This window comes from Heterodontus francisci, chromosome 6 (assembly GCF_036365525.1).
Source record: "Heterodontus francisci isolate sHetFra1 chromosome 6, sHetFra1.hap1, whole genome shotgun sequence".
Taxonomy (NCBI): Eukaryota; Metazoa; Chordata; class Chondrichthyes; order Heterodontiformes; family Heterodontidae; genus Heterodontus; species Heterodontus francisci.
This window is the reverse complement of record NC_090376.1, coordinates 85,224,784-85,251,021: the sequence shown is the minus strand read 5'-3', so window position 1 is coordinate 85,251,021 and position 26,238 is coordinate 85,224,784. Positions and strand designations below refer to the sequence as shown.

General features: G+C 43.9%; 1 protein-coding gene across 4 annotated transcripts in view; it reads right to left on the bottom strand.

Annotated features, from left to right (window-relative positions):
• The window catches only part of fat3a (FAT atypical cadherin 3a), an 874,448-nt gene that overhangs the window by 699,320 nt on the left and 148,890 nt on the right, over positions 1–26,238 (bottom strand). The gene's annotated exons all lie outside the window — the stretch shown is intronic.

The window sequence follows — 26,238 nt, the reverse complement described above, 5'->3', positions numbered from 1 at the left end:
GCCGACCATCAACCACCCATTTATACTAATCCTACACTAATTCCATATTCTTACCACATTCCCACCTGTCCCTATATTTCCCTACCATCTACCTATACTAGGAGCAATTTATAATCGCCAATTTACCTATCAACCTGCAAGTCTTTGGCATGTGGGAGGAAACCGGAGCACCCGGCGGAAACCCACGCAGACACAGGGAGAACTTGCAAACTCCACACAGGCAATACCCAGAATTGAACCCGGGTCGCTGGAGCTGTGAGGCTGCGGTGCTAACCACTGCGCCACTGCGCCATTTGAAACACATTGTGGTGGCATCAATCTCATTCTTTTATTGATTAACTAACCATATTCATTGTTAATTTGCATTTTAACAGTGTTCCCTGATGGTGTTAAATAGAAATGTCAATGCTAGTTGTTGGTTCTGCATTGTATTTTGTCTCTGACACTAGAAGGCAGATAGCACTGGTATGCTTTTAATGTGTGCATTATTAAAATTAACCTTCTTGCAAAAATGGAAAGCTTTACTGTGATTATATAAAAATACACTGTTTGTAATAATGTTAAACTTTCTTACCTAATTCTGTAAATTTATATGTTGGAAAATATTGTTTTTGCGCCACAACTACCTTGTAATTGATCAAGTTTTACAATTTGCAAAGGATTCTGAAAAGTTTACTTTTCATCAATAGCCCACCATGGAAAACACCATGATTAAACTGCAGAGAGGGAGGAAGGTTCAGCTTAAAGCAGATAGTTACAAATAAGGAAGTTCTTTCAGCCCACCATTGTCCAGAATTTGCAGTCAGCAATGAAGCAACAGCACTTGCCATTAAGAAAGCTCCCCAACAAAGATCTAACAATCCCTGTTGCTTGGATTTCTCCTTTCCCAATGTTAGCTTGAATCTGCCACCAAAGCAAGGGGATCTTCAGGCATCCCGCAACAGTGATGTCATCAAGCAGGGTAAGCAGGAAATCACATTGACAGCAAACCAGGAAGTAAAATACATTGATTATCCTAATATGTTACATTCTTTATCATAATGGAGAAATTTGGCATTTCACAAATATAAAATTAGTGTTTCAGGGTAAATGAGACTATTCAGCAGTAATTATGAGCATAGTGCACAGTTAAAAGCCCAGTCACACCTCATTCAACAAGGTGTAACATTTTCAAGCATTTTTACAGTGAGACTAATAGCGAAAAGGGAAAGTTCTCATCAGTTCAGTGATTTATAATTGATTGCAGACTGGGGTAATTTCACCCTGTTGAGAAGTGTAAAATTACTGGCAACAATTTCTGGATTTCTACATTTAACTGCGCATGTGCGGACTCCAGAAGTTGCTGCCAGATTCAAAGGAGTAATGGCAGTGAATGCTGACAGTTTTGATGTTAATACTACCACAAAATCCAGGCCCCTCCATCCCCATTCCCCCTCCCCACAACATAGCATGTAACAGTTTCTTAAATGATTTCAGGGTTTTTGGTTTATCTTGGACATGAAAAAAACTTAAAATATTGTTAAAATAGCAAAGAATTCATTCACACTAAACTCTGACAATCATGCAATTACATTAAAACTAAATCTACTTGAATTCTGCCAAAACGTAGATTTATTTACAAAGCAACATACATATAAACACTCAGTGGATGCCCTTTCTGAAGAAGAAAAATAAGGTGCAGTTTTGAATTACAATGAGACTTTGACCTGAAGTATTTTTTAATCCACAAAAGAGAACTCACCTTCCTTTTTTGGGGAAAGAAAAGACAAACACCGATACATGCCAAGTCCAAACATTCTCTTCTTACATATCAAAAACTCTTCGGAATCAGTTTAATCAAATCATGCTTGCATAAATCAGGAAGCGACCACTATCTCCAGTACTGCTACAGTAATTCAACCATACACTTAATTCATTTACTAGTTTCCCTGCTAAAGTCACCAATTGGAACCATTCCCACTGCAGTTCTTGGTTTTGGGAGAATGCCAGACAAGGTCCCTATTGCAGCTGTACTGGGTTGATGCGGTGCTGTAGTTATAGCAAGTGTCAGCACAATAGTAGCACCGATGGAACAAGTCAATGAAACAACATATGCACAGATGTTGTTAGAAACACTGCTGATCACATTTCAACTCTCATACTACTGGCTATACTACATACATTTTAAAACAGTGCCATGGCATCGGTGTTACAAAATTGATCCCAAAGGTGTACACAATGTACCTTTATCATAGAATCATAGAATTATACAGCACAGAAGGAGGCCATTTGACCCATCATGTCTGTGGTGGCTCTTTGAAGGAGTTATCCAATTAGTCCCAGTCCCCTGCCTTTTTCCCCAGAGCCTTGCAAATTTTTCCTCTCCAATTATTTATCCAATTCCCTTTTGAAAGTTATTACTGAATCTGCTTCCACCACCCTTTCAAACAGTGCATTCCAGATCATGACAATTCACTGTGTAAAACAAATTCTTCTCATCTTGCCTCTGGTTCTTTTGGTAAATACCTTAAACTGTGTCCTCTGACCACTGACCCTCCTGCCAATTAATAACCTATCATGATCTAGAGTACCGCTTTACCTTGCTGAAGGGTCTGGGAGTGATTTGTTGGCTTGAGGCTTAGCACATCTGAATTAATTGCATTTTGACATATCAGATGGACAGTAAAGCAGTCACTGCATTGTTGAAAGATCCCAAAAAAGGACATATGCAAAAAATGTCTTAATGGAATCTTTTCCTCTGTTACTTGTGATGAGAGTTGAACTGAAATCCAACAGACAAATTATTAATGTTGAAGAGTATGCTATAAATGGATCTGTAGAAATGAGAGGAATGGGTTTGTGTTCTAACAGATCATCATCTGCGAGACAATCTGACAAATTGGTTTCTTTTCCAGTTCTTCCCAGCTGGACTGGCTCATGGCGAACTTCATCAGCTTGCTGTCCACAATATGATGGAAGTTTTTCATTAGTTCAATTGGAAACTAGAGTCTTAAATTTAACTAAAGGAAACTATGAAGATATGAGGGGCAAGCTGGCTGTGGTAGATTGGGAAACTACATTAAAAGGTATGACGGTAGATAGGCAATGGCTAGTATTTAAATAATTAATACATGGTTTAGAACAAATATACATTCCTTTGAGGCACAAAAACACAACAGGAAAAAGGATCCAACCCTGGATAACAAAAGAAGTTAAAGATTATATTCAATCAAAGGAAGAGACTTATAAAGTTGCCTAAAGAATAGTAAGCCTGAGGTTTGGGAACATTTTAGAATTCAGCAAAGGAGGCCCAAGAAACTGATAAGGAAAGGGAAAATAAATTATGGAAGTAAACTAGTGCGAAACATAAAAATGGACTGTAAAAGCTTCTATAGGTACGTAAAAAGGAAAAGATTAGAAAAGACAAATGTGGTCCTGTTACAGGTAGAGACAAGAGAATTTATAATGGGGAATAAGGAAATGGCAAAGAAACTAAACAAATACTTTGGCCAGGATTTTATGAGTCCCATGGCATTCCCAACGGTGGGATTGGAAGATGGCGTAACTTCTGCTTCCGCAATTTTTCCCGTACCTCACGCAATTCTATATGTAAATGAACAGTGCGGCGGCAGGCACAGGAGATACGTGCGATCATGCTGCAGGGACAGCCTTTCATTGGTGCAACCCAGTGCAACCCATCATTTTTTTCACTGCAGCAAGAGTAAAGAAAATGTCAGGCAGCAGGCAATGTCCCGCCCCACGGTTCAGTGATGTCTCCCTGCAGGTTCTCCTCCAGGCCATCAGGGAAAGGCAGGAGGTCCTCTTCCCTGCAGATAGAGTCAGAAACCCTCCCATCTGACCAAGGCAGCTTCGATGGAGGTAGCAGAGGAGGTCTCGAAACGTGGGGTGATGCAGTGAAACTGGATGCAGTGTTGCAAGCGTATCAATGACTTGCTCAGATTGGCATGGCTATGTAGCCTTGGCTGTTCCATTGTTTTTCTCCCTGGATCTGTCTCTTTAAGACAGAGTGGAAGACAAGGCATGCAGTGGAATGCATAAGCGGCCTTGATGCCATAGTTGTACGCAAAGTTGACGATTGGCAATTGTTGATGTGCTTTGATGTGTCATGCGAAAGCCACTCCGGAATGAGTGATGTCGATGCATGTTTGCAATGTTTGTGATTCATCTTTTGACATGTCATTAAATCTGCACTGTCTCCTGCAGGACAAACACACCCACAACCAGTGCAGGTGTGCTAAGACAGGTGGAGGCGTCCCAGATATCAAGGCACTGACACTGGCTGAGGAGGAAGCAGCAGAAATAGAGGGAGGCAGGGCAATCGCAGATTGGATCCTCAAAGCATAAGGATGAAGTGTCATCTTCAGTCTCCTTGCAAAACTTGAGTGGCCATGTGGTTTGCATTATCATTGGAGAAAATGATGCGTGTACAATTTAGGGCAAATGTCCCCAGCTTTCAACCTCCTCCTGTCACCTTCCAGCCTGAGCCATCACCCTTGACACATCCAATGTAACCTTAACCCCTTCCCTCTGTTACCATTGAACCTCTCCTCAGTAACCTTGGACAGTGTCACAATTAATTTATTCATGCCATCCCTCCCCCCGTTCCTAGTCCCGTTATCATTGACATGCCGACTCTGACCCTTGATCTTCCTCACATACACCTTAATATTATTTCCAAGTCCCGTTCCCCTCCCTATGATGACGAGGAGTACCCAAACCTAAGTCTTGACCTTCCCCTCTGCAGAATGCATTTGCTACCATTGACTGTGACTGTTCCCTCTGCCAGCCAGTACCCTGAATTTGCCCCACAGGTTCCCGATGTTGACAGCACTCATCCTTCCCTTTAGGGCCCTCATGGCCATCTGATGATCGTAATGCTCAAATCAACCCACCACTCCCGTAGCCACCCACAGCCAGCTTCAGCAGCAATAACAGCCACTACACATCCTGTACAATCCCCTCCTCCTTCCCTTGCTCCTCCATGAACCAGATCACCCCACCCTTTCCTCCCGGAGAACCCTGCTCTGCTCCTCCATGCACCCAATCACCCACCCTTTCCTCCCTGAGTACCATCTCCTGTTCCTCCATGCATCCGATTACCCTACCCTTTCCTCCCTGAGGACTCTCTACTGTTCTATGTATACACCCCTATGCCTTCATTGCCATCCCCTGAGAAGAATCACCCTTGCTGGTACCGAGCCTGGAGCCAAGCATCCATTCCAATGTTGGCGTTCATTTTGACGGAGCTCAAGAAAGTAAAACACTGACCTCAGACACAACGGGACAAAACCAACTGTTGCATGCCATATTGAAACAAATGTGAACTGGGTGGCATGGGAATAGCGCCTACTGTTCACTTAATCTGGCAGGTAGGACTTAATTGGAACTAACTGTAGAGTAATGAGTATTCATGGCATGTAAATGAATGCAAAGTTGCAATCTGCCGCCGTGAGGGGAGAACCCCGGAACACTGCAAACACGGCATCGATTAAATTTTGGTTAAAAAATCCTGCCATCGGGAATCCGAAAAAAACACCTTCTGCCTAATTAAATCACCCCACATGCCAAACATTCTGCTTTTGCAGGGCCCATAAAACTCCACCCTTTGTGCCTGTCTTCATGGAGGAAGATACAAAAACCTCCCAGAAATACAAGAGAACCAAGGGACTGGTGAGAATGGGGAACTGAAAGAAATTATATTAATAGTCGTTTGGTAGTACAGAACTTGATTTTGCTGAAAATAGAGGCATGTTGTCAAAGCTTTTCATCTTGCACTCATCAGGACAATCTGCAAGATTACCAATGCAAGGGAAAACAACAACGTATACTGCATGAGAAGAGAGTGCTGATTGGTTGGCACATGAACTCTGATTGGTAGAGGCATTGCCACGGAGAATGCACCAGTTTACGGTGACTGACAGTTGACTGCCAAGCTTTGTTTGAAATTTACACCAGGCAGCTTGACTCTGATTGGTCAAGGAATTGCCCTGAGGAATGAAGCAGCTGAGGAATGGCTGTCACTTATTTTGTTTAGTTGAAACAGGCGCAATGTTTGTACATGCTCTTTCTGTCTGCAAAGAACAGGGCCCTGTGTATTAATATATGTAGCTTCCAGTTCATGCAAAGGCGCCACACTGCAAGCCCAACTGACAGTCGTAAATTGGTTGATAGATTTCTAGATATTAAAGGTATCAAGGGATATGGGGATAGTGAGGGAAAATGGCGTTGAGGTAGAAGATCAGCCATGATTTAGTTGAATGGTGGAGCAGGCTTGAGGGGCCAAATGGCCTACTCATGCTCTTATTTCCTATGCTGTTATGTTCTTATCAAGTTCCCCAAGTTTTATTAAAGCTGGAACAATTTCTGCATAAATGCAGTTGACTAATTTCTAGCTTGGATATTACATTGTTTTAGAAAAAGGTATTTTATGGAGAATGATGACAAAGCATTGCACTGAACTTTAAACCTTTTAATGATTAATTCCACTGAGTAGAATGCTCAGCACACACAACAGCAGAAACAGTAATCTCAACACTTGTTTCTCCCCTACTCCCCAAGTGGTAAGTGTTAATTTTGGTGGTAAATGTGGATTTATTGATATTATGGGCCTCTAATTCATTATAATTTCACTGTGATTACTATTTACAGTCACTGCGCTCAAATTTCGATTACTATTAGGCAGTACAGTATACACATGCGACGGTCATTATACCATCACATCACGTTCATACGAACATGCCAACTATAAATGCTGGAGACTGTAGTACCTTAACATGGAAAAACATTCCAAATTGCTTCCCAGAGGCATAAAGAAAAACATGACAAGCTAAAGGAGGAAAGGTTAGGAATGACCAAAAGTTCAGTTAAAACACTGAAGTTTTGAGAAGGGTCTTAAAGGTAGAAAAGAAGATGGAGAATCTGAGGGGTTGAGAAGGGAATTCCAGATACTAAATGCAAATTATATTGGAGTTAAAAACTAGCTAAAGTTAGATATGTAACAGTAGTTTTTCAAGTATAGAGGCAGCCAAATGTGCGGGCGAGGGGAAATGGAGAGGGTGGGACAGGAAAGAGCAAAAAGGGAAGATCTGTGATATAGTGGAAGGCAAGAGCACAGACCTTCCTTTTGCTTTTTCCTTCTGTACTTACTTAGAACCTGCTGTCTGACCAACTGAGTATTTCCAACATTTTATGTTTTTTGGACAAGTGCATGTAACACTGATTTGGTGCCAGTGCTGCAATTTTGGAGCTGTTGGCTGTGAAATCTGGCTCCATAGCGCTGGGTTTTTCGTTGCTACGGGTGCTGTTTTGCCTTTAAAACTGCATCTGCAATGCACACCACACACTTCTGTTGCTAACCACACCACACACCATTTTGATGAAGCAATTAGCACATAGGTAGGCAGTGTCAGCTCAAAGTAGGCAGAATAGGCAGATTGTGCATGTTGATTGGATGCTGTGCTGCCAGTTTAGAGCTCAAAGTTCCAGCTAATGCCCTCGCTTAACATCGCACAGCTGAACATGCATTCAGCTATTTAAAGGGATCATCAATTACTTTCAGGTGAGTTGCTGATTGATTGTTATTGGCTCTTGCTGCAACTGTTAGGTGGTTTCCAGTTTCTAATTGTTCAAAGTTGCTGAAGTCTGCAGGAAGTGGTATGATACGTGCTGAAGGACTATATCCTGACTTCAAGGATTCTGCATAAACCATTTGCCACCAGACACGGGTGCAGGAGTTTGCATCCCCCAGATGACAGCATGAAAGGGAGAAGGAGCAGAGGTGACACAGAATAGCGGAAGTTGCTTGAAGAGGGAGGGAGAGGAGGCTACTAGGTGACAAAGACTATCCTGTGACGGCATGCCTCATGATTCCAGTGAGCAACCCACACACACGTTGAATACAACAAAAGCCATGCTGTCACACAAAATATGATAGAGCATCCACTGGGGGGCTTAAATGTCACTTCTGCTGTCTGGACCGTGTTGGAGGAGCACTGCAGTACTTGGCAGAGTGTGTGTCAACAGCATGCTACACAAGTTCACCAACATGAGGGCACAGATCTTGCTACTAGCTATACTGCGAGCAGCTGATGATGATGAGAAGGAGGAGGAAAAGAAGGTGGAGAAGGAGGAGGAGGAGAAGGCAGCCATTTCTGGCCGTGATCGACTCATCTGACTATAATACCAGGAAACGCAATCCCAATTCTCTGTGTACCAACAGTCTCACACATTACCTTCCCTCTGTTACCGACCATCACAGCACCATTTGGTGACAATGCAAAAATAAAAACCACCACAAAATAAAGTTTCCGAACCAAATTTATAAATCAAACCATTCCATAATTGCATATAAAAGCCTATTAATTACCCTTGTGCATTCCGTTCATGCCTTTTTCCAGGTGTTTTTGTCTGTCCTAATGCTCCAATGCAGTGCTACCCTAGTGACTCCTACATGGTTGGTGGAAGGTTGCTGATTTTCAGTTGGGAGACTGCAGATGGCCTTGCAGAACGATCTCGAACAGCTCTGATCCAAGAAGGCCAGGCTTTGGAATGCACCATCTTGGCATGGGAATCAGCAGTTTGGGCAGGCCTACTGGCTGACAGGCAACAGCAAGGGCACTGGCGGAGTGCAGTAGTGGGAGGACAAAAACTGTCATTCTGGGAGAGGGCAGCAGGATCATGCTCCATGAAGGCACTGCCACCCCAGTTGGGGTGGCTGCTCAGCAATCCTAGAAATTTATTGGAGGACAGAATGCTGTACTGCTGTGACACACTGCAAGTCCCTTTCAACACTAGTATTTGCAGCCATGATAGCAGTGTCTGAACTTGCGTGGTAGCAAGCTGAGACTGCATGAGAGCAGTCTGATCTTCCATGGCTTTAAGTTGACCTGGCATGACTTCAGTCTGAACTTCCACTGCAGTACCCAGACATTGGGTGGCTTCTGCTTGAGCTGCAATTGAAATCGAGACAGAGGCTGCATCATGGTTGGATCCACAAATGTGGTAATTGAGTAGGCAACCACACTTACACTGGAAAGGATGGACTTCAAACTCTGCGCAAAGCCCTGTACAAAGTTAGTGCCAGACTCCTATATGCTCTTTGATATGGGCCATAGCCTTTTTCCTAGACCTGCCAAAACACCAAGCATTTCATTGTGCATAACCATCAGCTGTTTTCAGTAGGTGAAGTCCTTATCTGAGTCCTTTGCAGCAGAACTCATGTGCGACCTCTTCCTTCAGCGAGCTGGCACCTCTGCTACCCTTTTACCCTGCCCTGGTTACAGAAGCTTGGAGTATACCCTCTGCTCTGTTGTGCCACAATTCAGTGTTCTTTTTGCTGACACTGTCTTCTGTAACCTGTTCCAGCACCTGCTTCCACCAGAATACATCTCCTTTCTAAGTAGTGCACGCTTCTTTAAATGGTGCTAGCATTGTACAAACTTGGGCCCGCTGCTGAGGCATGCAACTGTTTCGCTTGCATGCTGCCTTCATCGGAAGCAAAGGGTGTAGGTTAAAGACACATTGTGATATCTGCATCTGTTTTCAGGCCTTGTCCAATTTATTCTTCTTTAAGTAATTGATTTAAGTGGGTTTGACTGGACTAAAATGTTTGTAAGTTTTTCACATTTCTGCAATACAGTGAAAATAAATGACATGAAGCTGCTACCTCCTCAGATTTCAAGAATCACAAAAAGAGATGACTTTGGCGATCACCTCTGGAAGCAGCTCCATTCATGACTGCAAATGTCAATGCTGCTACCAGAGACAGAGGCTGCCACTGGGAAAGGTAGAGCACAACTTTTAGACAAGCAGAGTTTTCTATTTCCAGGTACTTTTCACAGACTTGATTGTTGCTCCAATGCTGTGGAATGCAATCAGAGATACAAAATGTACTGATCATACAGCACTGAGAGCCAAGAGAATTATCCCAGAAATATAAAATGAATAGATTCCATGGTACTAAGCACCAAGGGAATTACTCTAGTGCAGGTAAACGCTTGCAAATAGGATTCTCTGCCCTAAATCTAAAAAATAATCTGAGTTTTCACAATGTACTGCAAAATCACACTCCTCTCTATTTGCTTGATGTAATGCACAAAGGAATGGCTATAGTTAGAGAAAAGTAATAAAAGAAAACCCGAAGGAAACAAGCTTAAACCACCCCACAGACTGACATGAATACCCTTCTTTATTCTCTAACCAGGTGCTGATGTCACCCCCACGCAACGTAAGTAATGTCAAGTATCAATTTGCTTGCAAATACTTCTACCTGCATGCACAAGTCAATTAGTCAATGTGAAACAGAGACTTGCTGCTCAAGCATTCAGAATCTACTCTCAGGAGATGAACAGTCCCAGAAACCAGTGAGCAATTTGTTGCCGTGGGATTTCTGAGAAAATGAACATTCAAGATGGAAAGCTTAATAGTTTACACCCTTGATGGCCCCAAAAGACTAAAAGTCTTCTGATAAAAATTCTTTACACACACCACCACTGCACACAAATATATCCAATTTTTACCAGTCCCTCTAGTGATTCATTAACTGCTTCCATTTCCACACAGGTACACAGTTTTACTCCAATGCCATATAAATATGACACACAATTATCCTCGTAACATCCCCGTTATTTCATATACCTTCTGATCAAAAAAATCAGCTATCACTTGTACTTTGGGATCTGATTATCACTGTAACCAAAATCCACAATGCAAACAGATAATTTAGTCGTAGCTTGAAATATTATCCAGGTGTTTTTCAGACAGGAAGAAAAGCACACTTGGTAATAAAAATAAAATCATAACATCCTCTCTAAACAAGCTTAGAAGGGCATCAATGCAAAAGTGAGATCTCCGTTTTCAAAATTCACGATATATCTAACCTAAGAATGAGACCCACACACTACTGCAAAACTGCAGGCACCTTTGTTATTTGGGATCATAGCTTCATTTCAGACAAATAATGGGTTTGTAAAGAGTGGCAGGATGGTACAAATGGGAAAAAATGCCATATTTAAACTTCTGGAATTGAAGCATGCTGGGGTGGACAGTCTGACACAAATATTGAAAAATTACATTCCTTGATTGTAAGGAAAAATAGTTAAAGCCAGTAACTCAGTATTACTCCACAGTCAATATAAAATTTAGCCATTGAGCCATCTATATACTCCCTCTTTAACCATTTCAGCAATGATTCATATTCTGCTCAACGTCAGAAAAATAAGTTATATTACATTTTTTGCAAGTTGCAAAATCTACAATATGGATCTTATCAATAACTCTAGTGGCAATATGAATGGGGACTTTCATCATTCCCATTTTTCCTTGCTCTCTTCCTTTCAAACTGAAGGAACTTGGACTGGATAACCAGCCACTCTTTTACATAAAAGAGTTGTTGTTGATGATGCTGTGTTGTCAATGAGGCAGATGTTTTCAGATTGTTTTCCACAGGCTTCTCCAAATGCACCAGTAGAGATATATGCTGATAGAGATGCGCAATGGGGATTGTGGCCTATTCAGCAGTAATGTGGACCATGGAAGCAAATAATAATTAGTCACTTAGAAAATCAAAGCTGGACCAATGCTTCTTTTATTTAATTATGCAGTGTGTGTAACTGTTAAAAATGTTCTTATTTATTTCCATTCACAGTGAACGTCAACAGTTACAAAGATATTGGGCAGGATTTTCCCTGTGGGCTTCAGGACCCTGCCATCAGGTTCAAATGGAGGTCAGAAGATGCATTGTGTGGGGAACAGTCACTCACTTGTGATTTTCCCTGAATTGGCCAATTGATGGCCAGAGGGCAGGCTCACCATCTAGTTAAGGTCAACAGGCGTGCTCTTGAAGCTGGAGGGCCAATAGGAGGCCCTCCAGCTTGGAAGCAGCAGCAGGATGCCCTTACAGATAACTGTGGGAGAGTGCTGTTGTGTGATTACTTTTAAGAGTAATGTGCCTTGAAGATCTTAGTATGCTAATGAACAGAGTACCAGGATGCAGTCATGTGACTACTTGCCAGACTCACTCTGCTCCTGTAACAAAGAGGCAAGTCCTGTAAATAGTTAGCTCTGTATTGTATATAGTTGTTAGCTGTTTAATAAACCTGTTTTGATATCTTCAAACAACTTGAACTCCATGCATCTCATTTATGTTGCATCAGACAACATAAAAAAAGCTTCTCATTTCATGGTGGCAGTGGTGGTAAGAAGACAGAATCCAAGATTGAAGACCACAGGAAAACAGCTTTAAAAACTACCTACAGCTAAAAGAGAGAAAATCTGAGTTCCAACTGTTCAAACAGAGAATGCAGTTATGCTTCACAGAGCAAGCGATGGTAGAACCAGAGAAGCAAGCTCTGAAAATAATGATAGCAATTGGAAATGAGGGATTGCACAGAATCTGATTATACCTCTGGATTATCTGAACAGGAGCAGAAAGATCACACTAAGATATGGAATGTGCTGGAAGATCAGCTCCGATTACGAATGAATTTCAGAATTCACCGCCTGGAATTGATGTCCTGCAGGCAACAACCACGTGAATCAATAGACCAGTTCATCAGCAGATGCCGTAGTAAGGGCAGCGAATGTGACTTCTCAGAAGCTGAGCTGTCAGACCGAATAATGGAGCTGGTGATCGTATCAACACCCATTGAAGCATTTCAGAAAGACATCTGGGGAAAAAGAAAGGGCACAGCATTGGCGCACTGCTGGAAGATGGCAGGAAATACGAAGCCGTTGTAGCTGGACAACAGCACCTACAAGCACTGGGGGCAACCAACATAACTGGCACCATAACCAGGTTGAAAAGAGCAAGCAAGCTACATGGTAAGTGCAGTCTGTCCCACTCAAGGCAAAATTACCCTGCATTTTGAGACCTGTGCAAAGCGTCCGGTGTAAAAGGACACTGGGCTCGCCTATGCAGGAATTCTGGCTCCAAAGACGCATCCAGAAGCCACGGTAGGACACAAGACAGCACTGCAACAGCAGCAAAGAAAGCACCAGAGGCATGCATAAATGCAAGCCAATGCATGAGATCCACAGCAAAACAAACCTGAGACACACCCAGACAGAAGTAAGTCTCAATCAGGAGGCGAGCAAGCATTCCACATTGTGAACCTGACACATCATGTTGATGAAGTCAAGCAACTGGAAGCTTTCACCACCATCAAAATCATGTGCCCAAAGAAAACTGACAAATATACACTCAAGGTCAAGATTGACTGCCGCTAATGCAAATATCCTACCAGTCTGAATCCTGAAAGATATGTACCAGAGTCGTTGGAAGTCTATGATACAACTGACAACTGCCAAACTATCTGCAGACAACGGGTCATCCAATCCTTGCATGGCACATTAACAGTGCAATGCAGATACGGCAAGTTGGCTTGAAAACAACAAACGTTCTACCCAGTAGACACCAGCAGACCAGCAATGGTAGGACTACCAGCGTGTAAGGATCTCAGCATCATAACTATTCATGAAAGCATTGCCAAGGAGAAATCTCCAAGGACCGGAACCTGCTCGCAGACTCCGACCAGCATCAAAAGGTGCAGTCTGGAAGCCCAGCAACAGCACAACTATGCTACGCCTACACTCTGCTCTCCAGAGAACCGCCAGCATCACAACGAGCCAGAATGGACAGGTATCTCCACAAGGCCAAGTACTCTTCCCCCAACAAGTCCTTGGCTCTGAGCCCCAAGCCTTCAGACACAGATGATGAGCAGAGGCGAAGGACATGCAATGTCCTGAAGAGGCAGAGGAGGAATGAGTTGAAGCAATGCCTATTGGCTCTTCGAGATGAGGTGCCAAAACATTCCAAGAATGACGATACCCCAAAAGTGGTCATCTTGAGAAAAGCGACAGAGTATGTTAGCAGGCTGAAGGCAGAGCAACAGAAAATGAATGGGGAAAATCTGCAGAAAGAACAGAAACAGATGAGACGCAAAGTCCCTGAGCGAGAGTTGTCAAACCACCAAGACGACCAATGGATTTTTGAGCCTCTATTCCCGTAAATTTCAGAATCTCTAGCCATGTGTAAATAATTTTGATGTTATCTATTTTTATACATATTTTTTACTTTCAGCATACAAGACTTATCTTTGGAAAGAAGGGGGATGTTATGTGATTGTCTTCATGAGTAATGTACCTTTAAGATCTTAGTATACTAATGAGCTGAGTACCAGGATGCAGTCATGTGACTACTTGCCAGACTCACTCTGCTCCTGTAACAAAGAGGCAAGTCCTGTAATAGTTAGCTCTCTTACTGTATATAGTTGTTAGCTGTTTAATAAACCTGTTTTGAGATCTTCAAACAACTTGAACTCCACACATCTCATTTATGTTGCATTAGATAAAATAAAAAAAGCTTCTCATTTAAGGTGCCCCAAAATGGAGGCACCCTCCCTTCAACTTTTCTAAATTTAAAATGAAAAAAGGTCTTAGCAGCTGGGACACCATTATGGGGGGGGGGGGGGGGGGGGGTGGAGGAGGAACCCCTCCACAGGGCAGTCTATAGCTTCAGCTAAATCCAGGCAGGCAGGGAGAGCCTCCAAACCTGCCTGGAGCCCTTGCAGGATGGCATACTCCTCCTCCTATGTTCATAGGTTTAGTGGACTTTTGCTGTTTTGTACCAGTATCAGCCAATTTTTCTTGATCTCAAAGATAGGGGCCGTAATTTAATGTTGAAGTGGTGGCCCTGCCCACTGGCTAAGCAGTTAGCAGTTTTACTGTCCCCCACTGCCTGCGGGAAAATCCCAGTCGGCCTCCCATAATAGGTTTTCAATTGGTTTAATCGGACACCCGCTGTTTGTGGGTGGGTAGTCCTGCTCTTTTCCCAACCTGCCTCCAGGAAAATGGCCTGAGGGCAGGATGGAGTCATGGAACCAGTGAAAAATTCCGTGCCCGCCCCCACTGGGGGCTAAAAATTCAGCCCATGATTGTTAGACAGGTACACCAAATATCTCTATTTCACAAATCACACATCACTTCTTAATATGTGAAACATGTTTGCTGTATGCACTGTAGCATGTCTCCTTCTTTGTTTGTCAAAGATTGTGCGAGCATATATCAAATCAATGCAAAATGGGCACATACATAAAACAGGCAGTGGCTGGGATTTTATGCCTCCCCTCGCTTCCCTGACCGCTCCCGGGGGTGTGGAGGAGCTGGACCACACCCCCGGGAGCGGTCAGGGAAGCGAGGGGAGGCATAAAATCGAGTGCAAGGAGGGGGGTGCCGTTCCAGTCACCTACCCACCCCTGTTGTTATTTTACCAACGGCAGGGGAGGTGAAAAATGGCTGGGTCACTCCAGGCCAATTGACACTTAAGGGCCTCTTCCTGCTGCCAGTGGTATTTTACCAGTGGTGAACGGACACTTCAGCACCTGAGGAGGCCGCTCAGTAATACTTGGTGGCCTCCTTGTGGGCTGGGGTGGGGCCCTCCTGATCAGGCACTCTGTGCCCTATAGAGGGCTCCCCCAGCAGCACGAGCTGCCCCACTAAAACTACCCCTCCTGCTCTGCTCTCTGACTCCCACCCCCTCACCAGGGCACTGCACATTGTCCCCAGCAAGACCCAGACCCCACTTACCTTGCTGAAGGGCGACGTCCATCACCCTCTTCTGGTTGGGTGCAGTCCCAGCAATGGTCACCGCGCCCTCAGAGAGGCAGCAGTCTCGACTGAGGCCAATTGAAGGGCTGGGCCACGCAAAAATGCAGTGTGACTTTCAGGCTTGGAGGAGGCGAGCTCACCCCCGACTTTTTAGCCGGTGGGCGGGGCCACCACTTCAACATTAAATTACGTCCAGTATCTTTGAGATCAAGAAGAATTGGCTGATACTGGTACAAAACGGCAAAAGTCCATTAAACCTAGGAACATAGGAGGAGTACGCCATTCAGCCTGTCAAGGCTGCTCCGCCATTCAATTAGATGATGACTAATCATCTATATCATCTATCTTAAAGCTACTTTCCCACGTTATCTCCATATCCCTTGATGGACATCAACACTTCCCAACCTCTCATCATTTAAGAAATACTCTGTCTTTCTGTTCTTTTCTACCAAATTGGATAACTTCACACTTATTCACATTATATTCCATCTGCCATGTTCTTGCCCATTCTCTTAGCCTGTCCAAGTCCCCTTGAAGCCTCCTTGCAACCTCCTCACAACTTACATTCCCACCTATTTTAGTGTCATCAGCAAATTTGGAAAGATTAAATTTGGTCCTCACATCCAAATCATTTATATAGATTGTGAACAGTTGTGGCCCCAGCACTGATCCTTGCTGTACCCCACTGGTAACAGTCTGCCATCCTGAGAATGACCCATTTCCTTGCAAAGGAGAGTCTTGAGTTGCAGGAGTTGGGTCATGTGGTTCATTAAAGAATTAATTTTACAACAAATACAATGAAGTCATAGTCCAAAGCTAACTGGAGGACCTAAAGCCCAGTCCTGCTGTGGGGACCAGGCTGCTACAGGTATTTTTACTTACCAAAATCAAGAAGCAGCAACCCCAAAAAGCCTGAATTCGGTCTGTAAATGGGAGCTCACATAACAGGGGGATGATGTGGTGCGATATAATGCTTGCCATCAGCCCATAGAGGCTACATGCCAGATTTAAAGAGAAGTAGCTACATGTGGGGACAATTTTTAAAGATAATTTCCAGAGGTTTATGTTGGTCCTAACAAGCTATTTCACATTACTACTAACCTATACCAAAATGTCACACAACCCTTTATCTCTTTTATTGCTTACCATGCATACAGTATTCTAGCAAACCATTCAAGCTGCAACTTTCAAATGCAATGCTTAGCACGCCGATACTTTCAAACAGCTTGACATATAAATTAATTATTATTCAATGTAGCTGCATGATGCATGGTTATTTACTAACGCACAGCCTGGGCTGCAAGACGACCACTTAACGACCATTGTAATATTCTCATAACACATCAAGCCCATTCCCTTTGTTTGCACAGCAAGATAATACAAGGTAATCAATTTGAACTGAAGGAAGGCTCAGAAAATACAAACCCTCTTGAAGGAGGCCATTGCTGCATGTAACAGCATAGAATAAATTGAGGAAGGTGAAGCAAAGACCTTCCCTTGAGCTCAGGGTTAAAACCATTCTGCTCTGACACCTTGCCTCCATTCTCATTCACTCCCAAACAGGTATATATCCACATAAATGTCACACACACTACAGACAATCTTAGAGCCATCAATGTCAATTTGCATTTATAAAATACCTTTAATGTAGAACAAGTGCCAAGGCACCTTACAGAAGTGTGGTTAGAAAATAATCAACAGCAGGCCAAAAAAGGGGGATTTTCAGACAGGTGACTTAAAACTGTAGACAGCAATGTGGGTTTTAAAGAGGTCTTAAAAGACAGGGAGGATGGTGTAAAGGTGAAGAGGTGCAGGGAGAGAACTCCAGAGTTTACAGCCAAGATACTTGATAGAGCAAAGGAATTTTGGAATGTACAAGAGGCTACAGTTGGAGGAGCATGGATTTCTCAAATGGTTGTAAGACTGAATAAGATTACAGAGATAGGGAGAGATGAGGCAATGTAGGGAATTTGAACATGATGATAAACATTTCAAATCTGAGCTTTGGAGAACCAGGAGCCAATGTAGGTCATCAAGCACTGATGTGATGGGGATTATTGCAGGATGGGATATTGGGAGCAGAGTTTTTGATCAGCTGAAGTTTTTGGAGAGTGGATGGCATGGAGAGCATTGGAATAGTTGAATTTGGCAGTAAGAAAGGCATGAATGAAGGTTTTGGCAACAGATGGACTGAGACGAGGTGGGGATGCGAAATGCTAGAGAGGTAGAAGTAGGTTGCCTTTGTAATGGAAAGGATAGGAAGTTGGAAACTCAGGTCAGGATCAAATAGGATGCTGGGGTTGCAAACAGCCTAGTGCAACCCAAGACCTTGGAGACCCAGAGATGGAACCAATGCCAGGGTATAGAGTTTGTGGCAAGGCTGAAAATAATGGCTTTGGTTTTCCCCATTTTTATTGGAGGAAATTATGGTTCATCCAGTATTTTGAACAAGCAATCTAGCAACACAGAGGCAGTAGAGAGATCGAGAGAGGAGGAGGAGAGGTACAACTGGTTGTTAATGTACATGTGGAAGTTGACCCCATATCTTCAGATGATGTCACCAAGGCAATATGTAGAAGAGAAGGAGAAGGAGGAGAATGATAGATTCTTAGAGAATTCCAGTGCTTACAATGCAGGAGCAGTAAAGGAAACCATTGCTGGGGATGTTCTGGCTACTGTTGAATAGATAATAATGGAATCAAGCAAGGGCAGTCTCACTCAGAGGGAAAATGGAGGAGGGGTTTCAGAGGATCATCGTTTGGTCAACGGTGCCAAAGTCTACAGAAAGCACAAGAAGGGATGTGGAGAGATAGTACAGATGGTCAAAGTTGAAAAGCATGTCATTTGACACTTTGATCAGCACCGTTTCAGTGCTGTAACAGGAATGGAAACCTGATGAGAGGTTGAAACATGAAGTTGCAGAATGGTTAGGCACGGATTTCAAAAATGGCAACACATCTAAGGACTTTGAAGAGGAAAGGGAGGTTGGTGATGGGGATGTAAGTTTGCAAAGACACTGAGGTCAAGGTTTTGTTTTGAAAGAGTAAAAACTAGCACTCATTGATCTTTAAAAAGATGTTTGCTTCTTAAAAAGCTCCATCCTTTTTCACCTACTCTAGATGTGTAGCTGGAGTCTACAGTGTAATTTTACAAGCTAAGCATACAGAAAATTATGTTGCGCCAATTTAACTTACACATAAATTGATCTGAATAGTAAAATCCATCTCTTACAGACGTTACGTTTCGCCGCCCAACTTCTGCACACATTTCACGTCTCCACTACCAAGCTGGCCCACCAAAAAATTTGCCCTCATAAAACTATTGTACACAAGTATATTATCACCTTTTCCAAGTACAATATTTTTATTGACTAAACTGTACAATCTCAAACCTGATATCCTCAGACAAAAGTGCTCTGCCATAGTAACGATCTCACAATCCAACATGTGTTGACTGGCTAATTATGTCAAATTGGTGAACACTGCCCAACCAATACTGCAAGGTTAGCAGCTAGCAGTTGTCCAGAGGTGAGCCAATGGTGCAATCCAGTCCCTGCACTGCACAATGGATGAGGAGGCCAATGCCTTAACTATTCGGCCACATTGCCACAGACCATTTCTTGATTAAAGCTCTGTTTTCAAGGAAATTAAAGTCTCTAATTATCATCTTATCACCTTTTTAATTTGCTTTGAAGTGTAGGCAACAATGGAATTAAGCAGTACTTTTTGCCCATCTTTAGTTATGCTGATTGCATTAATAGTCAAACATGCAGTGTAGAATTGGAGTTATATGTAGGCCAGACTAGGTAGAGCTGAAGAACAGTAGCAAACCAGCTGGATTTTTACAGCAATCCAGTAGTTTTCATGGACATTTTTTTTTCTGGTGCCAGTCCACAAGTTACCAGAGTTATTTAATATAATTCACAATTTATTATGGTGGGAACATGATCTGGTGGTTGCTAATCCAACACCATATGCTGCCTTACCTTTGCTTTGTTGTTCCTCATCCTAACTTAAATTATTTTTGTGTTGCATTTTGAAAGCAAATGGACAGCGACAAACACAAATAGGAAGTGAGACCAAGAGACATAGACATACTTTCCCAACAACCAATCACAACTCCAAATTTAAAGTTTATAAAGATTTCTGATAAAGTTACAGATCAGCGATGGCAGACCTGGGATACCTTCTCTTCCTTCTTCCCCCACCGCAAACCTACATGTAATGTTCTCAAGTGCATATGCTCCCCTCACCGCTCACATGCACCAGTGAGCCAATCCTGACATTCCACCGTATCTGGCAAACCTCAAATTGTCCCTTGACGCCAGATTAAAAATGTCCATCATGATGCCGAACCCCAAATTCTCACCAGTGTGCTATGAAACGCCAGAAGCGTACCCCCCCCTCCAGTTCTACTAAAGCCTGGGACCAACTCCTACTGCTACCAAAATCCAGGGCCATCCTTAGTGCTACCAAAGCACAGGACCAACTTCAATACTTCTAGGGGAGGCGGTGGCATAGTGGTATTGTTACTGGACGAAAAACCCTAGAGTATTGCTCTGGGGATATGGGTTCAAATCCCACCATGGCAGAAGGTGGAATTTGAATTCAATGGATAAATCTGGAATTAAAAGCTAATCTAATGATGATATGAAACCATTGTCAATTGTCGTAAAAACCTATACTGTTCACTAATGCTGTTTAGGGAAGGAAATCCGCTGTCCTTACCTGTGTAGCCTATATGTGACTCCAGACCCGCAACAGTGTGACTGACTCTTAACTGCCCTCTGAGATGGCCAAGCAAGCCACTCAGTTGTATCAAACCACTATAAAGGACGATAAAGAATTAAACTGGATGGACCACCCAGAATCGACCTAACCACCAGAAATGATAATGGCAAAACCAACCCTGCTGACCCTGCAAAATCCTCCTTACTAACACGTGGGGACTTGTGCCAAAATTGGGAGAGCTGTCCCACAGACTAGTTAAGCAGCAAGCTGACATAATCATACCTTACAAAATCCCAGACACTGCCATCATCAGCAGAGATGGCAGCACCGTGGTATACAGTCAGGAGGGATTTGCCCTGGGAGTTCTCAACATCAACTCCAAGTTATACAGCACCAGGTCAAACATGGGCAAGGAAACCTCCTGATGATTACAACCTACTGCCCAACACCCCCCCCACCCCACCCCCTTCAGCTGACGAATCAGTACTCCTCGATGTTGAACACCACTTGGAGGAAGCACTGAGGGTGGCAATGGTGCAGAATGTACTCTGGGTGGGGGACTTCAATGTCCATCACAAAAAGTAGCTCTGTAGCACCACGACTGGCTGACTCCTAAAGGAAATAGCTGCTGGACTGGGTCTGCAGCAGGTGGTGAGGGAAAAAACATACTTGTCCTCACCAATCTGCCTGTCGCACATGCATCTGTCCATGACAGTACTGTTAGGAGTGACCACCGCACAGTCCTTGTGGAGACAAAGTCCCATCTTCACATTGAGGATATCCTCCATTGTGTTGTGTAACTACTACCGTGCTGAATGGGATAGATTTCAAACAGATCTAGCAATGCAAAATTGGGTATCCATGAAGTGCTGTGGGCCATCAGCAGCAGCAGAATTGTACTCAACCATAATCTGTAACCTCATGGCCCGGCATATCCCCCACTCTACCATTACCATCAAGCCAGGTAAGCAACCCTGGTTCAATGAAGATTGCAGGAGGGCATGCCAGGAGCAGCACCAGGCATACCTAAAAATGAGGTGTGAAGCTACAAGCCAGGACTACTTGCATGTCAACTAACATAAGTAGCACACAACAGACAGAGCTAGGTGATCCCACAACCAACGGATCAGATCTAAGCTCTGCAGTCCTGCTACATCTAGACATGAATGGTGGTGGACAATTAATAATTAACTGGAGGATTTGGTTCCACAAATATCCCCACCCTTGATGATGTGGGAGCCCAGCACATCAGTGCAAAAGATAAGGCTGAAGCATTTGCACCAATCTTCAGTCAGAAGTGCCGAGTGGCTGATCCATCTCGGCCTCCTCCTGAAGTCTTCAGCCAATTTGATTCACTCCACATGATATCAAGAAACGGCTGAAGGTACTGGATACTGGCTATGGGCCCTGACAACACTGGCAATACTACTGAAGACCTGTGCTCCAGAACTTGCTGGGACCCTAGCCAAGCTGTTCCAGTACAGCTACAACACTGGCATCTACCTGGCAATGTGGAAAATTGCCCAGGTATGTCCTGTACACAAAGATCAGGACAAATCCAATCCAATTACTGCCCCATCAGTCTACTCTCAATCATCAGTAAAGTGATGGAAGGTGTTGTTGACAGTGCTATCCAGCGGAACTTGCTTAGCAATAACCTGGTCAGTGATGCTCAGTTTGGTTTCCGCCAGGGTCACTCAGCCTCGGACCTCACTACAGCCTTAGTTCAAACATGGAACTCCCTTCCTAACAGCACTGTGGGTGTACCTACCCCACATGGACTGCAGCGGTTCAAAAAGGCAGCTCACTACTGCCTTCTCAAAGGCAATAAGGTGGGCAATAAATGCTGTCCTAGCCAGCAACACCCACATCCCATGAACGAATAAGAAAAAATATACCAGTTATTTCCCATGGATATGTTTATAGATAGTCTGGGGTCTAGTGTGCAGTTGTCTGTTCAGCTGCTAAGATGGAGCTGATTTTATGCCTTTCAGGGCCATTTTTGAGATATTCCCTTTGCAAAGTGAACATTATCAAAATTATCAAACATTATGTTCTCATGATAGTTGGTCGTTTGGCAGCTGTTCGTACATCCCCCGGCTACTACCATTGGGGAGTAGCTTGATTATCAAGGTCAGAAAAACCAGCAATCAACTGCCTTTCTTTCATTTTTATGCTTTGACACTTTGAACTTTGACATCTGAAATGCGACATAGAATTGGTAAATGCGATGCTTGACTACTTTATGACCTAATGCATCAGGAAAGCCACAAGAGCCAATTCTCATCTCAACCTAATATTCATAAGTGAAACAAGAGCAGACAAAAATGAATATCATGGCACCTTTGGGTGATAGTGAACAATTTGGCGTGATTTGGTAATCAATATTGCTGAGGGTAAATAGGCAAGTATACAACTTTAAAAAGGCAATTACAAGGTTTATAAGCACTTAAAACAGATTGAAGGGGAAAATTTGTTTATTGACTTCTCAGCAGAGAACACATGAATTATGTTGAAATCAAATTGAAGAACATGCAAGGCAAATGCATGAGATTAAGATGAACAAGCAAAAAACAAGACCTAAATGGATGAACAAGAAAACAAGAAAAATGAGATTCCCAAAACATGTGGTGAGCTGGAAAAGGGAAAGTTCATTGAGAAGATTAAAAGAAACATCAGAAGCCTGTCAAAAAGGGGCAAGAGGAACTATAAAGAGTTTAACTGCAGATACTAAAATAGCAAGAATTTTTTCCAGTACCTATTTAATTAGAGGACATTCAGGAAAGAGGTGAGAACCTTAAATTGCCAATAAGGGTGGTCAATGGAGGATCAGCAAAGTGCAGGAATGAATTAATCCCTGGCTGAAGTAGTGCAGAGGCAGCCATGTAATGGAGGTGGTAGTAAGAAGTCTCAGCAATGGAAAGAACATAAGGTTTAAAGCTCAGCTCAGAACCAAACATTTTGCTGAGGATCAAACAGTATAGTTCAGCCTGAGAAAGTTGGCAAGGAGAGGGCTCATACAGGTGGTAAAGTGGCAGAGTTTGTGTCAGGGGCTGAAGACACTGGTTTTCCAGTTCCTGATATCGAGTTGGAGAAAGTTGTAACTCACCTAGGACTGAATGTCAGCACGGAAGCAGTTAAGAAGTCAAAAGGGATGGTAAAAAAATTAAGAGTTGGTTGTCATGCATCGACCTGTAAAAGCTGACCCTGTGTATTCAGATATGAACATAAGAAACAGCAGGAGTAGGCCTTACAGCCTTTTGAGCCTACTCCACCATTCAACCAGGGCTTATCTTCGACCTCAGTTCCACTTTCCTGTCCAATCCCCATATCCTTTGATTTCCTTAGAGTTCAAAAATCTATTGATCTCAGCCTGGAATACACTCAATGATGAAGCATCCACAGCCCTCTGGGGGCAGGGCTTCCTTACTCTTGTACTCAAGCTCCCTTGCAAAAAAAGACCAACACACCATTTGCCTTCCTAATAGCTTGCTGTACCTGCATGTTGACATTATGTTTCGTATACAAGGCCACCAACATTTTTCTGAACATGAGCATTTAATAGTTCTTTTAAAAGATGTTCTGTTTTTCTATTCTTCCTACCAAAGTGAATAACCTCACATTTCCCTACATTATACTCTATCTGCCACTTTCTTTCCCACTCACTTAACCTGTCCATATCAATTTGCAGACCCTTTGGACTGAATTTTCCCAACTTTGAAAATATTCGGGAGGTGGGACTATTTCCGGGTCCTGACCCTGCTCACTGTTGCAGCGTGCCCACCAGCTTAATTTTACAGGAGGTAGCTAATTTGCCATCCAATTAAGGATGGTGGGCAACCCAAAGACCTGGGAGGGCTAAACAGAGGGCTGGATTTTACCTTAGGCAAATTGGAATTCGCCACCGACATAAAAGTCAGTGGCGAACCCGCTTCCACCTAGCCTGGCAATCCGTCCCGCATTTTACAGGTCCCCGGGCTTTAATTGTCCCGAGGTGGGACTTCCACCCACTTGAGGGAGGAAATCCCAACTTAGTGAACTGCCAGCCAATCAGCAGGCCAGCAGCTCTTAGTCCCAGCAGCACCACTGGGAGCGGTTGCCAGTGCTGGGACTGCAGCCCAGCCGACCAGATGGAGCCATGAGTGAAGGTAAGTTGGGCATGTCTCACCACTGAGATCGGTCCTTCCCTGGTGAGGCTGGAGTGGTCGTATGGGGGAAGGGAGGTGTCTTGGGTCCCGGGGGTGAGTTGGGAGGCGGGGGCGGCCCTCAATCAGGTAGCCTGTGCCCGACTGCCATTGCCCCCCCCATCCCCCGGGCGGGGAACGGCCAGCAGCTCTCGCTGGGCGGCCTTCCATTTCCCCAGCATGCCTGCTTTCCACAGGTAAAATACCCGTGGAGATGGGCGAGGGCTCTTCAGTGGCCACTTTTTTAAAATTCATTCATGGGATGTGAGCGTTGCTGGCCAGGCCAGCATTTATTGTCCATCCCTAATTGCCCTTGAGAAGGTGGTGGTGAGCTGCCTTCTTGAACTGCTGCAGTCTATGTGGGGTAGGTACATGCACAGTGCTGTTAGGAAGGGAGTTCCAAGTCAGGATGGTGTGTGACTTGGAGGGGAACTTGCAGGTGGTGGTGTTCCCATGCATTTGCTACCCTTGTCCTTCTAGTTGGTAGAGGTCGTGGGTTTGGAAGGTGCTGTCTAAGGAGCCTTGGTGCATTGCATCTTGTAGATGGTACACACTGCTGCCACTGTGCGTCCGTGGTGGAGGGAGTAAATGTTTGTAGATGGGGTGCCAATCAAGCGGGCTGCTTTGTCCTGGATGGTGTTGAGCTTCTTGAGTGTTGTTGGAGCTGCACCCATCCAGGCAAGTGGAGAGTATTCCATCACACTCCTGACTTGTGCCTTGGAGATGGTGGACAGGCTTTGGGGAGTCAGGAGGTGAGTTTCTCACCACAGGATTCCTAGCCTCTGACCTGCTCTTGTAGCCACGGTATTTATATGGCTAGTCCAGTTCAGTTTCTGGTCAATGGTAGCCCCTAGGATGTTGAGAGTGGGGGATTCAGTGAGGGTAATGCCATTGAATGTCAAGGGGAGATGGTTAGATTCTCTCTTGTTGGACATGATCATTGCCTGGCACTTGTGAGGCGTGAATGTTATTTATTTAATTTATTTAGAGATACAGCACTGAAGCAGGCCCTTCGGCTCACCGCGTCTGTGCCGACCATCAACCACCCATTTATACTAATCCTACATTAATCCCATATTCCTACCCCATCCCCACCTTCCCTCAATTCCCCTACCACCTACCGATACTAGGGGCAATTTATAATGGCCAATTTACCTATCAACCTGCAAGTCTTTGGCTGTGGGACGAAACCGGAGCACCCAGCAAAAACCCACACGGTCACAGGGAGAACTTGCAAAGTCCGCACAGGCAGTACCCAGAATTGAAGTTGGGTCGCTGGAGCTGTGAGGCTGCGGTGCTAACCACTGCGCCACTGTGCCACCCTGTTACTTGCCACTTATCAGCCCAAGCCTGGATATTGTCCAAGACATGCTGCATTTCTACACGGACTGCTTCAGTATCTGAGGAGTCATGAATGGTGCTGAACATTATGCAATCATCAGCGAACATCCCCACTTCTCACCTTATGACTGAAGGAAGGTCATTGATGAAGCAGCTGAAGATGGTTGGGCCTAGGACACTACACTGAGGAACTCCTGCAGTGATGTCCTGGAGCTCAGATGATAGACCTCCAACAACCACAACCATCTTCCTTTGCGCTAGGTATGATTCCAGCCAGTGGAGGGTTTTCCCCCTGATTCTCATTGACTTCAATTTTGCTAGGGCTCCTTGATGCCATACTCGGTCAAATGCTGCCTTGATGTCAAGGGCAGTCACTCTCA